Source organism: Panthera leo, chromosome D1, assembly GCF_018350215.1.
Source record: "Panthera leo isolate Ple1 chromosome D1, P.leo_Ple1_pat1.1, whole genome shotgun sequence".
In the NCBI taxonomy this organism is placed as follows: Eukaryota; Metazoa; Chordata; class Mammalia; order Carnivora; family Felidae; genus Panthera; species Panthera leo.
The window spans coordinates 55424625-55442510 of NC_056688.1; the positions used below are offsets into that span (position 1 = coordinate 55424625).

A 17886-nucleotide genomic window follows, 5' to 3' on the forward strand; every position below is an offset into this window, starting at 1 on the left:
CAGCGACAGTGGAGCCCGAAAAGGCAGGGTGCACGCTTGGCGTGCAGTGTGGAGCTTAGACGTGTGCATGCAAGTGTGTGTGCACGTGTGCTTGCACACGCACGTGTGGACCGCGGGGATGTGTAGCTACAGATGCTTGTGTATCTGTGTTGTGTGTTGCCGTGTATGCCTGTGTAGAAACGAAGCATAAATGTGCACTTACATTTGTATGGGAATGGGTGTGTTTGCATGAGCGTCCATTGATATGTAAGCTTTCGTGGTGCAAGTATATTGAATATATGTATCTGTTTACCCATGGAAGCGTATGCTGATTGGGTGTGTGTAAATATGTATATATGTATATATATATGTATGTATGTATATATACATATATATATATATATATATGTATGTATGTTTGTGCACATTTGTGCTTTTTTGCATAAATACATGCTGTGCCTGATGGTAATCCATATGAGTGTATGAGACATGCGTGTATGTTCGTGTAAGGTGTGTGTGTACTTTGGAGGTGCACCTTAATGTAGGAATACGGATAGGTGTGGCGTGTATGCGTGGGTGCCCGGGGGAATAAGTGTTTTGCGTCTTTGTGCACACGTGTGTGTGTAGATCTACAAAAGTGTGTGTACAGGCGTATTCGTGCGTAATGTGTGCCTTGCACGTGTGTGATATGCACAGTGTGCATGAGTGCATGTAACTGCAGGTATGAGCACATACAAACATTCCCTTGTTGTCCTTTGCTTTGCTTTGCTTTCCTCTTGGGGGATTACGGGGCTTCTGAGTGGCTCTTTCAGGAGCATGGTTTCCTGGACCTGAGAAGTACCGATGTCAGAGGTCCCATGTGAGTGAAGAAGCAGATGGCCTGAAGCTTGGCCTCTGAGAAGTGGGCGGAGGCTCCCGGGGCTACTGTTGTGGACCAGGCTGGTGAGGGCGTTGGGACACGTGGGGCCTCAGCGCCCACTGTGTGCCCTGGGGAGTGTTCCTGCCACCCTGGGACTTCAGTCCACCCCTCAGTGGTTTTCTACGCTCCTTCTTCCTTCCTTCCTCCCTCCCTCCCTTCTCTCTCTCTCTCTTTCTCTCTTTCATAAAGCCAACATAACATCTCACAAGGACCCCCTGTCCAGAAAACAGATGGGTAAGTGGAGACACATGGCTGAAGGCCAGGGTCAGGGAGGTGGGGAGAGCCTCATAGAACACAGTTCTAGTCGAAGCCTAGGTTGTCCCTGGGCCCGCTCTGTTTGCATTCCAGCTTACAATGTTGAAATCATACCCACGTCCATAATTCGGCTAGTCCTTATAAACTCGTTGCAGTGTGTTTGGGGAGGCTGGGAGCAGAGTGGTGAAAAGGACCGGCCTGGTCGCGCTCCTGCTGCCTCTTCTATCTGAGCTGCTCCTGCCCCACAGCGTCCCTCTCAGCCGGGGTCGGGTGAGATCCCCTGAGCTCACAAGGTGAGCTGCTCTATCTGCATCAGGCCCATGGTAAGCAGCCCCAAAAGGGGGGCTTTTGTGCTTGTGATCGTCTCCATTTTCCAGATGAGGAAACACAGCCCTCCTACTTTGTTTGAATCGACCTGGAGATGCCAGAAAGGACAGAGGCCCATTCCGACCTCAGGTGCCCACCCTCCGTCATCACATGTGTTTTCTTGTTCTTCCGGCCTTGGCCAGACCGTGGTAAACCCCACATGTGGTTCTGTGGTTGCCTGCACAGAGCCACCGGGCGCCGGGGGCTCCCCCTTGGTGAGCGGCAGAATGCCCATTCCCCAGGCAGCCACCACCCACTCTGGCTCACAGATGCGCGGGTCTTGTCTAAGGAGGGCTCTGGGTTCATTTATGACATGCCACAGGCTGTGCCAAGCTGGTGGCAGAAATTACTTTATTTCACTGGTTTGTTTTGAAATTCAGTGACATAGAGGTTATGACCCCATTGGACAGATATGGAAATTGAGGCTCAGAGATGTGAAGTAACCTTTGACCCAGGGTCAAAGGGCTTCCGTGAGAACCCAGGTTGTTCTGATCCCAAAGCCCATGTTATTAGTCCCTCACCCTCTCACCCTCTCACCCCTTCCTTACCTTGAGCCTGGGGACAGCCTGTGCAAGGGTAAGACCAGGACGTTTGGAGCCACACTGACCTGACCTGGGTTCTATTCCAGACTTGCCGATGACTCCTTGTGGCCTGGGTAGTCACCTCACCTCTTTCAACCTCTGTTCCCTTACCTGATGGATGGGGGCCTCATTGACCATCAAGTAGGATCATAGTGGGGTGTGGACCTCTATGCCCAGGTAGGGCCCAGCATACAGTGAGTAAATGTTGGCTCATGGTCTCCCCCAACTCCCACCACTTAGGACCATGCTTCCAAAGTTGAGAAGAATCAACTGAGCCTCTGGAGTTGCCTTCTCAGGTCAGGAAATTGGGACTAGTCATGAGAGGTCAGAGGAGGAGGTCCCTGTGGCAGAGCATACCTTCCAAAACATGTGGCCTCAGGAAGATTTCCAGTTCTACATACTGGAGCCTTGTCATTCTCCACCAAGAGATGTGGGTTATTGCCCCTCTTCTGACTGGGCAGAACTTTGTGACTGCCTCAGTGAACAGAATAGAGCAAAAGTGATACTACATTAACTTCCCAGGCTAAATCTTAAAATGCGATAAGGCTTCTATCTGTCTGTCTCTGTCTCTTTCTGGAACCCAGCAGCCATATTGTGAGGAAGCCCAAGCCACCCGGAGAGGCCACTGTAGGTGCTCTGGGCCAACAGCCTCCATTAAGGTCTCCACCTTAGGCCAGCTTCAGTGCTCAACATGTGCACAAACGACTCTCCAAATGATTCCTGCTCCTGACTGCAACCATTTCAGGTAATGTCAAGTGGGGCAGAGATGAACTATCCCCTCCATGCCCTGCCCAAACGCAGATTTGAGAACAAAATGAATGTCTTGTTTCAAGCACTTAGGTTTTAGATACACAGCACTGAGTAAAAAGAACAGCCTTCCCGCTTCCCCGGCAACCTGTGAGCCACCCCAGCCTGGTTTAAGTAAGCTCCTCCCCACACCCCACTCCCACCCCCGAGATGTCTCAGTGGAACCTGGAGTCAGTCCTCTGCCCACCACTGAGCCCAGCTCTGTCACTTGCAACTACGTGCCCCTGGGCGGGTCACCAGCCTCTGTGATGGGAATTAAAACAGTACCTCCCAGGAGCCCGGGGATTAAGGAAAGTGCCTGGCACAGAGGGAGTGTTCCTTAGAAGGGTGCAGGTGTGTGAGGCTGGGAAGAAAGGACAAGACCCAAGACATGGCTCCAGTCTCTGACTTGGTCAAGGGAGAAGGGGAGGAGTGTGCTTCAGGGAGGCTGAAAAGGGGTCAGTGCTGGTTGGACATCAAGTGTGAGAAGCCCGGCTTCCTGCAGGGATGGGTCCCCAGGAGACGCTGCCCTCAGGTTGCTCCCAGATTGACCCAGAGGCAGGAAGAAGAGAAGTGAGGCTGGGCAGGCTTGCCAGAATCTGGTCAAGGGTGATTGACAGGGGGTGGGGGGGGGGGCGGCAGCGGAGGGCACAGGGGGCAGGATCCGGGTCAAGGAGGACAGACCGGGAAACGCCACCAGAACCAGGTGGACTCAGTTACATCTGCGCAAACATGGTTTCGGAGGCTTCTCAGAAACCGAAGTCACCCTCCGTCCCCCAACCGGGGCCAGCCAGCTCTATCTAGGGAGATAAAGTCATTGCGGAGGCTCCCAGACCAGAGACATCCTTATCAGCCGCTGTCGTCTGGGGTACTCAGGAATGTAAACATGCCTGTCACACAGCCCTGTGATGAGCCAGCCCGGGGATGACACAAAGCAGAAGCACGGGGGAAGGGGGGGGCAGCCCTTGTCCCCCTCCCCCATTCCCTGCCTGCAACTCTGCCTGCAGGGGAGAAGGGAATCCCAGCCTGGGGGTCCTTTAATGCCCTGTGCCGTGCTGAGCGATTGGCTCCAATCAGCTCATTGAAATCACACAGCCCTTAAAGTAACCTTGTGAAGTATCCATTTCCAAGAGGAGGAAGCCGGGGCACAGGGAGGTGACAGCATTTTCACAACTTGCCAGAGCTGGGATTCAAGCCCCAGAGGCCTCGCTCTGTAGAGTGTGGTGGAAGCTGTGATCAGGGGGTCCAAGCACAAATAGTCCCGGCTGGCTGAGATGGAGTGAGATGGAAAGGGGTCAGCCCAGTGTGCGTGCATCGCAAGGCTCAGGCCCCTTCCCCACCACCTGCTCCCAGGCCCCCACTGGCCCCATTGGGCTGGAACCTGTGGCTTGGGGCTCCGGGGTTGAAGAGTCCCCTTTATGATGTGCTCCCAGGACCCAGAGGTGCCAACATCAGGCAGCAGGAGCAGGGAAAGGGCATGGGCATGGGGTTTGGGGTCAGACAGATGGCTCTGCTCCAATCTGGTAGAATGACACTCAGGGGGGCTGCTCATCCCTGTGCCTCATTTTCCCCATCTGTAAAACAAGGTGCCGCCTAAATGCTCTTCCAGGGCCCCGGGCTCATTCTAGACTGTGTGAACCCGAGTAACAGTGACTGCACCAGCAGAAATGCAAGCAAGAGGCCGTCTGCCCGTCTTCCTGGGGGAGGAGGCATTAAGCAGGAACCTGAAATAAATCCTTTCCTCTCCCCTCCCTCCTGCCTGCCTCCCTTGCTTTCCCTTCCCCACCCCAGCCCAATAAGATCTGGTCCCTGGGCTGAGAGGCTCCCAGGCTGGGCAGAGGGCTATAAGCTTTGTGTCACAGGGGCTCAGATCAAGGTCTGTACAGGATACAGTGGGATGGGGTCCTAGAGTGAGGGAGGGGTCAAGACTCTTTGTGGGGAAATCTTTGGGGACATGATCCTTGAAGAATGGGTGGGTGTTTGCCAGGCAGACTAGCGGAAAAGAAAGCCTTGGGTAGGGCGAGCTGGGGGCCAAGGTCTGGACGCGGGAGTCCAGGTGGGAGCCTGTCTCCAATGAGGATAGACAGCTAGAGTGCCGGGGCTCGCCACGTCAGCAGGAACCAGCTGGACATGAGGAAGGGCCTTGAACACCAGGCTAGGGAGCCTGGGCTTTCTCCTGAGGGTGCTGGGGAGTCATGGAATAGTTTTGAGGAGAGGAGGAGTATGATCAGAACAGTATGTCCCAAATGTGTCTCTGCTCCCGGGAGGAGGTTGGACCAGAGCAGGCAGATGAGGGGGAGGCTCGGAGGGCACTAGGGATACAGGCAAGAGAGAAGGAGACTGGAACCCTGTCGAGGGCAGGGGCTGTTTCAGAGATGAAGGGGAGTCAGGGGAAGGTGGCCCCAGGTGTGTGGCTGGCTTGGGCACCGTGCAGGTGATGGTGTCCATCACCAACGGAGACTAGAGAGTGGGGAGTGGTGCCAGGGCCCAGAGACAGGTTCTGTTTGGGACGCACAAAGCGCTGTTATATGGTGGCCAGATCCTGGGCTCGGGGCCTGACCCTAGGAATGCAGGCCCCGCGTCAGGCACCGAACTGGGAGGAGGGGTCGGGGAGAGGGTGGGAAAGGCCATAGTAGGGGAGTGTAAGGTGGGGTGACTAGGACTAGAAATGGGACACTGGGAAGAGGCCCCAGGTGTCTTCCTCTCCAGGGTCTGGGGAGGAGGCCTCAGGGGTCAGGACAACAGAAACGTTGGGAGCAGCCTGGGTCACTCGGCCCATCTTTCCATCCACGGGGGGACCCATCCCTCTAATCACGGATCAGCTTTATGGGCTCCCGTTCCGTGCGCGCAGTGTGACGTTTAGATTAGAAGGCCTCCAAGCCCCTTCCCCTTCTGACTTTTTCCAGCTTGTCTTCCTCTGCCCCTGACTGACTGTGAGGCATTATGCAAGGCTTCCCCGACGCCGGGCCCCAGCTGCCTCTAATCCAGAGCCTGTATTAGACAGGCATGATCTCTAAGGTTGCACACAGGGCCTCAGTGTTTGTTCAAAGAGCAAGCCAGCAGATTCCAGCTGCCGAAGCCCCAGACTCTGCTCATCCCCGGGAGTCCACGCTCAGCTCTGCCTCGCAGGACAGTTGGCCTCCCCCCTGCCCTCAATTAGTCAGCTCCTGGGACGTGGACACAGCCTGTCCGCTCCCAGCTCTCCCACTCCCTGACCCCCCCCACCCCAACCCCGATGCCCTGGAGCTGGGGAGGAACAGCGTGCAGGCCGGAGACTTTCTCTCCAATCTCAGGATGAGAGCCAGCTCCTCAGAAAAACCCATGGTCCCCAGAGCGGGGGTGCGGCAGCCTTGCCGACTGTCTGCGGACCCTGGAATTCAGAAAGAAGGCAGCTGGCGGCAGATAGACAATGACCTTTGTCTGCGTTTTTAAACCTTTTTTTTTTTTTTTGCAAAGCACTGGACGCCATCACATGGACCCCCCTGGCCACAGCCCTCTCAAGAGGCTAGACCGGGAAGAGCTGTTACTATGCAGATGCAGAAACTGGGGCTCTGAGAGAGAGGAAGGAAGAGGAAAGAAGAGGAAAAAGTAGCCCAAAGCCCCACAGCAGTCGCAGAGCTGGGACATAAACCTTGGCTCTGCCACAAAGCCCATCATCCGCAGAGACTTCTGACTCGGATGATTCCCACACTTCCTCCAGAATGCACATCCTATCCTAGGGTCCCCCAGGCAGACGGAAGATGTCAGGAGGAGGGAAGTGTAGGATAGCCTGAGCCTGATGAACTACATGCCATAATGCCATCACCTGCACCATTGTGGGAGCTGCATTCCTCTGTCTCTACGTGGACCTGAGGTCATGCCATAGTCCCCAAGACCCTGGGCAACCTAGCCCAGCTGGCCCTCCGGCCTTTTCTCCTCCCTCTTCCCCCTCTGCCCTATGAGCTCCTGTCACTTGGTCTTTCTTGCTTTCTTCAACATACCAGGCTTCCAGCCACAGGGCCTTTGCACATACAGTCCCCTTACTTTAGAAGACGTGCCCCAAGCCCCAGCCCCTTCCATGTCCACAGTTAATGCCTCTTCATCCTTCCTTCTTTTTAAAATAACAGCTTTATTGACATATAATTCATATGTCATATAATTGACCTATTTAAAACATGTGATTCAATGGTTTTTAGTATGTCCACAGATCTGGGTAATCATCACCACAATCAGTTCTAGGACATTTGCATCACCGTCTAAAACCCTGTACTCATTTACCAGTCACTAATCTACTTTCTGTGTCTATAGATTTGCCTATTCTGGACGTTTCCTATAAATGGAGTCTTACATTTTGGTGACTGGCTTCTTTCACTTGGCATGAGGTTTTCAAGATTCATCTATATCGTAGTAGATGATGCACCTTGTCCTCTTTTTATGGCTGAATGATATTCCCTCACATGGATGATACCACATTTTATTTATACATTCATAAATTGAGGGACATTTGGGTTGTTTCCACATTTTAGCCATTATGAATAATGCTGCTATGAACATCCATGTGCAAATTTTCGTGCGGACATATGTTTTTATTTCTCTTGCGTGTATTCCTAGGAGTAGAATTCCTAGATCATATGGCAACTCTAGGTTTAATCGTTTGAGGAACAGCCGGATTGTTTTGCACAGAGGCTGCTTTGTTTTCCAGTACAACTAGCAGGGTATTAGGGTTCCAATTTCTCCACATACTCATCAATGCTTTTTATTACGTCTTTTTGTAAATATATATACAGCCATTGTAGTGCCTGTGAAGCAACATCTCGCTGCGGCTTGGAGTGCGTTTCTCTGATGACTAATGACATCAGAGCATATTTTCATGTGCTTGTTGGCCCTGTGTGTACCTTTTTTGGAGAAATGTCTATCCAGATCCTTTGCCTATGTTCACATTTGTCTTATTACTGAATTATGAGAATTTCATATATATTTCAGATACATGATTTGCAAAAAGATTTCCCCATTCTTGCTAGTGTTCTCCGAAGCATAAAGGTATTTAATCTTGATCCCGTCCAATGTTTCTAATTTCCTTTCTGTTGCTTATGCTTTTGACGTGATATCCAAGAAATTATTGCCTAATCTAAGGTCACAGAGATTTACAACTATTTTCTTCTAAGAAGTTTAGTCTTTACATTGAGGTTGTCGATCCATTTTAAGGTAATTTTTGTGTATGGTGTGAGATAGGGGATCAACTTCATTCCTCCGCACGTGGATATCCAGCTGCCCCAGCACCGTTCGTTGAAAAGGCCGTCCTCTTAGGGAATGGTCTTGGCATCACTGTGAAAAATCAATTGTCTGTTGGGGCTCCTGGGTGGCTCAGTCGGTTAAGCCTCCAACTCTTGGTTTCGGCTCAGGTCGTGATCTCACGGTTTGTGGCTTCGAGCCCCGCGTTGGGCTCTGTGCTGACAGTGTGGAGCCTGCTTGGAATTCTCTTTCTCTCTCTGTTCCTCCCTTGCTTGTGCTCTTTCTCTCAAAATAAACTTTAAAAAAACCCCAATCGTCTCTCAATGTCATCCTTCCATCTTAACTCAAGCATCACTTCCTCAGGGAAGCTTCTGTTGACAATGCTCCCCACCCAACCTCAGCTTAGCTGGGTTCCCCTGTCTATAGGGGAAACACATAGGTTTTTTATATAGGTTATTTATATACCCGCGTAACGTAGTAGTCCTGAGCACAAACTCTGGAGACAGATAGGTAAGGTTCAAATCCCAGCTCTGTCACGTCCTAGCTGCCTGGTGTATCGTTTTATCTCTCATACCTCAATTTCCTCATCTGTGAATGGGGGATTTACTAACCTCAGAAGGCTGTCATGAGAGTTGATATGTGTAGATTGCATGACAGGCTACATAAGGTTACACGTATGAGCTCTTTATTTATTTATTTATTTATTTTTTAAAGTGTTATTTATGTTTGAGAGACAGACAGAGCATGAGTGGGGGAGGGGCAGAGAGAGAAGGAGACACAGAATCCGAAGCAGGCTCCAGGCTCCGAGCGGTCAGCACAGAGCCCGACGCGGGGCTCGAACTCACGGACCGCGAGATCATGACCTGAGCGGAAGCCGGACGCCCAACCGACTGAGCCACCCACGTGCCCCCCATGTATGAGCTCTTATCGATCGCTGTCATCTCCTCAGACCTTAAACACCTCGACGGCAGGAGCCCTGTCTGTTGTGGCTTCCACGGAATCCTCATGGTCGGCACCAAGCCTGGCCCAGAGAGGCCATTCTGGCCGTGTGACTTCTCTGGAACTCAGCTCATTCCTTTCCTTCCTCTGTTGGCATGCAGCACTTTCTCTTCGCTTGAAATAAGAGGAAGCTCATATATAACACACATAAAGGGAACTGCACACCCGAGGTCCCCCAGAGCCTATAGGACACGGTGTGAAAATCACCGTCCAGGATGTGCTCCTACGTGCCTCCCCGGCTCGGCTCAGAGCAGCCGTGATTCAGAGGCAGCTGATGTCTGAGGCTCTTAATTCAGCCCAAATGCTGGAGGTCTGTGTCTTGCGGCCTGGGGGAGGCGGAGGGCTACATTCCAAAGGAGAAAGCTCTTTCTTCCTTCTACCCACAGGAGAGGAGTCATGTGCCCTGAGGTTGTCCTAGCACTGATAAGCACGTCCTTGCTCTCATGCAGCTCCCTGACCCAGACCTGGAATGGCCTGGCTTCCGGGGCCACCTTCTCTTGTCTGTCTTTCCACCCTGATCTCAGACTCGGCTCTCTTCCAGGGGAGGCTCGCTGTGCTCCTGCCCAAGTCACCTACATACCCTCATTTTACCAGGGAGACAATCCCCGGGAGGCCCAGAGTCATGGCACAGCAAATAGGTGGCAGACCAAAGATCCGAACCGCAGGCTCCTGACTCTCCCTTCGATAACTGCCTCCAGTGTACCAGTGGGGCGCCACCATCCATGTGACCACAGGGGAGGGACCAGTCTGGGAGCTGCTGGGGGCTAGGCCAGCTCTGTGGCCTTTGGGAGGAGGGAGAGTCCCAAGAAAGGCCTCTCCAAGGCAGATCCCCTAGCAAGAGGCCTAATGCTTCTCCCAGGCAGAGGTCCTGACCCACAGTGGGAGGGAAGGTCCCCACTTGCTAGGCTGGGAACGCGAGTTATGGAGCTGGGAAGATCCGTGGGGTCACCTCCAACCTCTCTGACCTTCGGTCTCCCCCCACCCCACAGCATAAGGGTACTGGGGCCCACATAGCTGGGTTGCTGTAAGCGTGAAATGAGCAAGGACCTCACCCTCCGAGCCCTGTGTGAACACAGCAGTCACACACTGTCCCTAGCGCTGGGCAAGCTGTCAGCTGGGCCCCACAGGACTTGCCTAGTCCCTGTGTGGAGCGGGTCCAGGCTCATGAAGAGGGGACAACGGACTTCCATATTTCTCTCAGGTCTTTGAGTTCACTGAGGATATTTTGTTTTAGGAACTATTATTTCTACCAGAAAAAAAAAAAAAAAGAGAGAGTTTTATAATGCTAACAGTGTGTGGAGGAACAAACTTAGAAGAGTCACTGGCTAGTTGGAGAGTCATTTGGATTAAGTTTTAATCTTTTACAACTCCGATTTCCTTCGGACATTATCTTCAATTGTCTGGTTAAGACCAGGAGAGCCCAGAAATGGGAATGCGCAGGGGGCGGGGTGGGGGGGGGGTGTAGAAAAGCACAGGGACTTCTGTGTCTGCGTGCTTCAAGTCCTAGGGTGGCAGACTATCCAGAGCAAGTTATTCAACCTTTCTGAGCCTCAGTTTCCTCATCTGTAAAACAGAAGAAGATGGGACGCTGCATCTGAAGGGCACTGCTCCCACCGCACGCGCCGAGTTGGAGCTCCTATTTGAAGTTTTTAAAGGGATGCGTACAGGGATGCCTGGGTGGCTCAGCGGGTTAAGCGTCCCACTCTTGATATCGGCTCAGGTCATGATCTCACAGCGGTCGTGAGACGGAGCCCTGCATCGGACTCTGAGCTGACTGCGCAGAGCCTGCTTGGGCTCTCTCCCTCTGTCTCTGCCTCTCTCCTGCTCATGCTCTCTCTCTCTCTCTCTTTCAATTTAAATAAATCAACTTGAAAAAATGTGCTAAAGTGCCACCTACAAGGTGCTGAGGAAAAGCTCCCCTCCAGTTGGGGGAGGCTGGGCACGCTTCCTGGTGGCAGTGGCTGGGCTCAGCAGCCCCGAGAAGACAAGCAGAGGAAACAGCCCGAGCAACTAGGAACCAAAGTAGAAAGAAAAAAGTGGGACTACATCCAACTAAAAAGCTTCTGCACAGCAAAGGAAACCATCAACAAAATGAAAGGAAAACCCTGAGCCTGGCGGCAGGCTCCATCAGTGGAGCGTGCAACCCTTGATCTCAGGGTTATGAGTTCAAGCCCCACATTGGGTGTGGAGATTACTTAAAAATAAAATCTTAAAAAAAAAAAGAAAGAAAGAAAGAAAGGGAAACCTATTGAATGGGAGAAAATATTTGCAAATCATATATCTGATAAAGGGCTAGTATCCAAAATATATAAAGAACTCATACCGCTCAGTAGTAAAAAACCCAAACAATTTGGTTTAAAAAATGGGCCGATCTGAAGAGATATTTTCCAGAGAAGATGCACAGATGGCCAACAAGCACGTGAAAAGATGTTCTGCATCACTAATCATCAGGGAAATGCAAATCAAAGCCACAATGAGATGCCACCTCACACCTGTCAGAATAGCTATCATCAAAAAGACAAAAAATAACAAGTGTTGGCGAGGATATGGAGAAAAGGGAGCCCTCGTGCACTGTGGGTGGGAATGTCACCTGGTGCAGCCACGGTGGAAGACAGGACAGAGAGCCCTCAAAAAATTAAAAATAAAAGTTGAAAATAGAACTGCCATATGATCCAGCAATTCTGCCTCTGGGTACTTACCCAATGAAAACAAAAGCACTAACTTGAAAAAATACACGTATCCTGTGGTTCATTGCAGCATTATTTTCAATTGCTAAGATATGGAAACAACCAAAGTGTCTATCAATGGATGAATGGATTAAAAAAGTTTGGTACATATACATATATATATGTATATATATATGTATACACACATATATGTACATATACATATATATGTATGTACATATATATGTACATATATGTATGTATATATACATATATGTACATATGTGTGTGTGCATATACATGTATATATACACACACATATATACACATATACATATACATATATATACACATACATATATGTGTGTATGTATGTATATATGTATATATACATATGTATGTATGTGCATATGCATATATGTACATACATATATATGTATATATACATATATGTATATGTATATGCACACATATATGTACATATATACATATATGTGTGTATATACATATATATGTATATGTGTGTGTATACATATATACACACATATATTCATTATGTATACATATATACATATACATATATACATATATACACATATATATACATATATACATATATATACATATATACATATATATTCATTATAATATATATTCATTATATATGTATATATATAATGAAATATTATTCAGCGATAAAAAAGAATGAAATCTTACCATCGAGGACAACATGGATGGATCTAGAGGGTATTATGCTAAGTGAAATAAGCCAGAGAGAGAAAGACAAATACTGTATAATCTCTCTTATATGTGGAATCTTTTAAAAAAAATGATAATTAGAAAATCCAAGGTCATAGATACAGAAAACAGATCGGTGGTTGCCAGAGGCAGAGGGTGAGAGGGGGTAAAAAAAATGGGCAACCTTTCTGTAGAAAGAGCGTGGCAGCAGGAAACCACAGGGCCCGCTGAGATGGAAGCCTTGGGGCGGGGAGATTCACGGAGGGGAGTCCAGGAAGAAGGTAGGGGTGAGGATGCGGCTGGGGGTTGTTGGGGAGCTCAGGTGACCTGCTCTGAGTCATCGGCAGGATTCTAACTGGGGCCTGTCTGCTTTCCCAGTGCTCAGGGGCCGCTTGTGGGAAGGGCTCCTGGATCTATTCTGGGAGCTCCCAGGGGATGGGGAGGGCCTCGTGATTCAGGTCTGCGCTGCTGTTGACACGCTTCCTGACATCATGTTGAGGGGCATGTTCCTGGAGGGCGTGGCTTCCCACCGCCCACCCCCGCAGCTCCTCAGCCCACAGGGGGATCAAGGGAAGTGGGGTTTGACCCGTGCCCAAATTATTCTTCAAACAGCCTAAAAAGGCCAACAAGAGACGCCCACGTTAATAATAAAAATAATTCCTTAAATGTGATCAGAAGCATGGGAGCTAACTCTGCGTGGCATGCCTTCCTGTGAGGTCACTCTCACTACCCTCCTTCCACAGATGAGGAAACTGAGACTCAGGGAGGGAAGTGGCTCCACCGAGGCCAGTCATTCGGAGACTGTGCCCCTAGGGGCAACTGTGTGTGTGCTGTGGGGGGAGGTTTGGACACAGCAGGGAAGGGGCCACTGCCTGGGGACATTAATCCAGTCTTGGGAGGGGTGACTGGGCCCCAGGTCGCTCATTGCCTTCATCACAGGCCCTGTAGCAGGAATGGCGGACTGGAACAGCATTCTCAGTAATGTGGAAGTGAGGAGACCCAGGTAGCCCTGACAAAGCTCAGTGTGACGTGGGGGCTTGCTGGGGCGGGATGAGAGAGATGGGCTCTGAGGGGGTGATGGGGGCAGGTCTCCTGGGCAACCTGCTGGCAGGCTATGGGGAGACTGAGGCCCAGGAAAAGGGGAACTGTCTATTCCAGGCAGGACTAGAATACAGCGGCCCCGATCTGAAGCCGTCCTCATGCAGAGTCCTGAAATGCAGGCACCCGGCTTCATCACTGGTGTAAGGGCAGCAGCGTCCCAAGGGGACGGCTTCAGGGGCTGAGGCCTATTTGGAAGGACATGTCCTAGCTGTACTGGTGCCACCTCTGATATCACATCTCACATGGTACACAGGGACCCTCCTCCCCACCCGAGGCGAGGCCTGATTTGCCTGCTGGCTGAGCACAGTTTGTTAATTGAATGATTTCGGAACCCCGATCCCTGCTGGACCCACCTCTCTCTCCTTTGGCCAGCTGCTCTTCTCCTGGTCTGGTAACAAGGCCCGACAATGGTCTGTCATTGGGCCATTCCCAGGAGTGTCCAGATTTGGCCTGCCGGCCTGCCAGGGTCAGAGGGGACCTTCCTGTGTGGCTCTGACTAACAAGCCCTTGGCTCTGTGAAGCATCACAACACAGCCTGTTGCCAGGGCGACCTCCAGACCCAGCGGCCTGGGACATGGGGCTTTGGCCACCCCCCCCACTGGCTGCTGGCATGAGGACTTACATTGTGAGCCCTCTTTGGCTCAGACGGGCTGTGCAGGAGAATAAGGCTGGAGGACGCGGTGTCTGGGCCTTCGGGGCCAGCTAGCCTGGACGGACCTCGTCACAGGGACCAGGTCCTGGGCAACAGCATGGTTTCCTCCCAAGCTCTCCCCACCCCATCCCATCTATTACCAAAGTGTGCACTCCTGCCTTGTCCAGAACTTCCGGCATTCTTCCCTCCCTACTCCTCCCTGCCCTCAGCCCCAGGCCCAGGTCAGGCTCCCTCCTGAGTCAGTCAGGACCAAAGTTCAGTCTTCCCTCGAGACTCCAGGCCTCCAGACTCCAACGTGGCCTCGAATGGATCCTGTCCCTCCCTCTGGAAACACTCCCTAGCGTCCTGGTCATTCTCAGCCACGGCTGAATCTCGGCCTCCCACTAGGAAAAGCAAAGTTCGTGCAATCTAACCAACATATGCATATATTTATTTATAAATTATATGCATAACCCACATACAAATATAGAGGATGAATTATAAAACCCATTACCAAAAAATAGAAACTAAAAAAACAAGATTAAATAATACTGTTTTATGCTTTGTTTTCATTTTATTTAATGGTTTAAAAGAAAGCTTCTTAGGGCACCTGGGTGGCTCAGTCCGTTGAGCTTCTGACTCTTGATATTGGCTCGGGTCCTGATTTCCCGGTCGTGAGATCAAGCCCCGCGTCGGGTTCTGTGCTGAGCATGGATCCTGCTTGGGATTCTCTGTCTCCCTCTTTCTCTGCCCCTTCCCTGCTCACATGCTCTCTCTCTCTCAAAAGTAAATAAATAAACATTTTTTTAAAAAAGCTTCTTTCTCTAATCATATTATTACCAAAAATTCTGGTTACATGTGTCTTATTTTTATGTATTTATTTTAAGGTTTTTTTAAAAATAATTTTAAGGGGCGCCTGGGTGGCTCAGTCGGTTAAGCGTCCGACTTCGGCTCAGGTCACGATCTCGCGGTCCGTGAGTTCGAGCCCCGCGTCAGGCTCTGGGCAGATGGCTCAGAGCCTGGAGCCTGTTTCCAATTCTGTGTCTCCCTCTCTCTCTGCCCCTCCCCCGTTCATGCTCTGTCTCTCTCTGTCTCAAAAATAAATAAACGTTAAAAAAAAATTTTTTTTTAAATAAAATAAAAATAATTTTAATTCTTAAAAAAAATTTTGATTTTACACTCAAATGTGGAGCTTGAACTCACGACCCCAGGATCAAGAGTCACGTGCTCCACCAAGATAGCTGGGTGCCCCAAATGTATTTCATCTTTAAATAAAATCTTTGTTAGGGATTCCTGGGTGGCTCAGTTGGGTCAAGTGTGTCTGACTCTTGATTTCGGCTGAGGTCATGATCTCACTGTTTGTGGGTTCGAGCCCTGCATTGGGCTCTGTGATGACAGTGTGGAGCCTGCTTGGGATTCTCTCTCTCTCTCTCTCTGCCCTTCCCCTGTTCCATCTCTATGTTTCACACACGAAATAAATAAATAAACATGAAAAAAAAATTTTTTAATCTTGGTTTAATGTTGTGATCCATTCATGTAAGAATCTGGTACTAAACTCACATTTGTCCACTTGGTTCAATGCTTGTTATGGCTGAAGAAAACACCTCCCAAGAGCGGGAGCTCCACAGGGAAGAGGTGTGTGGTTGGCTGCACTGGCTAAATTGTAAGTGCAGTTTTCAATTCGGTGCGGAAGTTTTTTGCTGAAATTTGGTTTAACGATGTCATTTAATGCAAACCAGTCAGAAGGTGTTATCTTTTTTTTTCAGTATTTTTGACAAGTGAATTCAGAATTTAGAAAATTTTAAAACAAGTTGAAAAGTTTTATTCCCCCGTTTTTAAATGCATACATACGATAGACGGGTGATACTCTGAGAACCACTCCGTCAACAACATCATTCCAGAATACCTGTCAGCAAAGTGCTGCCTCTCCAGCACATTTCTTTCCAAAAGGGGTCACCTCACTCGGTCTTAAAACCACATCTTTACCTGTGGTACTATGTATTTTTTTTAGTATCTGCTGGATAACATACCTTGCTGTCACAGAAAGACCCAGCACATTTGGATCGTTTGTCTTTTCTTAACAGGCAAAAGTAAAACTCATCTTTAAGGGCGGATGAAGTATTTTGCTATGAAACAACCAGGAAATTTCTGTATGGTACAAAAGATTTTTGTGACCCCTGCCTTTGTCAATAGTAAGCTTTGTAAAAGATTCTATAATGTAAAGACTTTGCCTTTATAATATTAAGTGCCTGGATGACTCCTGTGGCAGGTTGACTAGAACCATCACTGGAGATGGGGGTGCCATTGTCAGCTAAGCCCACACAGTGGACTCCATGCTGCTTTTTCACAGCAGACCTGGGATACGGAACACGTGACCTATCACACCGCAGGCAACACGAGGGCACAGATGTCAGGCTATTTATTATTAGTAGAACTTAAACTTTTTTTTCCTTTTTACAAAAAAGGTAAAAATAAGTTTACAGAAAAGCTCTAGAATGTTCTTTCTACATGAATGGAGCACCTTGTGCACCCCATTTTGGACCTCTATGGCTGTACAATAGGGCCCTTGGCCATGTTCACAGCACCTCAGGAGCTGTTTCAGTCTTCCTCACATCTTGATTCAATATTCGTGAGTACGCAGCACATTTTTGTGTCTTTCTCATACAAGGCGTTTTATCTCATATGCCCATCCCCAAGGGACTGGCTTAAAAGTCTATCCATTCTTCAAGAGCCACCCCCAGGCTACCCATCCATAGAGTCAGATTCCCAGGCCAGAGTTGTTTATTCAACTATTCAACAAATGCTTATTAAACACCTACTATGTGCCAGATACTGATCTATAGGCTGCTGGGTATATAACAGTGAACCGAACAGACAAAAATCCCTCGCTCTGGGAGCTCACATCCTAGTGGGGTAGGTACTGATGTTCTAAGGTCAGTCCTTATTCCACTTACTCACAGCAGGTTGGCCATTTACAAGTTGGTCTCCCCAGGAAAGCATTTGTTCCTAACAGTAGGGACCTCTGAGCCCGAGATCAAGCCCAGGTCCTAGCCCAGATCAGAGGGCTGATAGATACGGCTGGAATTAATGACTAATGCAAGGGTAACCCATGCCATGACGCCAGCTGTAGATGGGGATGGGAGGCCAAATCCAGACCAAGGCTTCCAGATGCCTGAGCCCGCCACCGGGTCCGGCTCTTGGAGCTCCATCTCACAAACACTGTTCCCGAGAGCCTCATGCCTGCTCCTGTGAGAAGGAACTGGACAGCCCCCTGTGGCCGGCAGGAACCACTTCCACCTCCGAGTGTCCCTATATTTAGCTGTGTGCTGTGACCTTGCAGCCCTCTCCTGCCCATGGCCGGAGGGAATTGCCCAGGCAGCTTTGATGGCCTGTTTTCCCAGGCCCCGCTCCTGTTTCCCAGACCCTCGGCATCCCTGCAGGAGGTGGGGCCCCCAAGCCCGGACCCCCCTCCACTGGCAGGTTCCGTATCCCAAAATAGCATCCGCACTTGGCAAGGAGAGATGGCCACCTGTAGGGACAGAGCTGCCCGGGATGGGGGCAGGGGACACCTGGAAAGAAACCTCCCAGCTAGCACACTCCTGTGTTCCCTGATCCTTCCCAAGCATGAAGTCCTTGGCCCTTAATGCTTCTGCT

The 17886-nt window shown here is 50.0% G+C and overlaps 1 long non-coding RNA gene across 1 annotated transcript; it reads right to left on the reverse strand.

Annotated features, from left to right (window-relative positions):
* Positions 1–3990: 3990 nt before the first annotated feature.
* Positions 3991–14092, reverse strand: LOC122200092. Its single transcript, XR_006193714.1, has 2 exons — positions 13955–14092; positions 3991–4155 (listed from the first exon to the last, which is right to left on the reverse strand). It is a non-coding gene; the product is annotated as an uncharacterized LOC122200092 (long non-coding RNA).
* Between the last annotated feature and the right edge of the window lie 3794 nt (positions 14093–17886).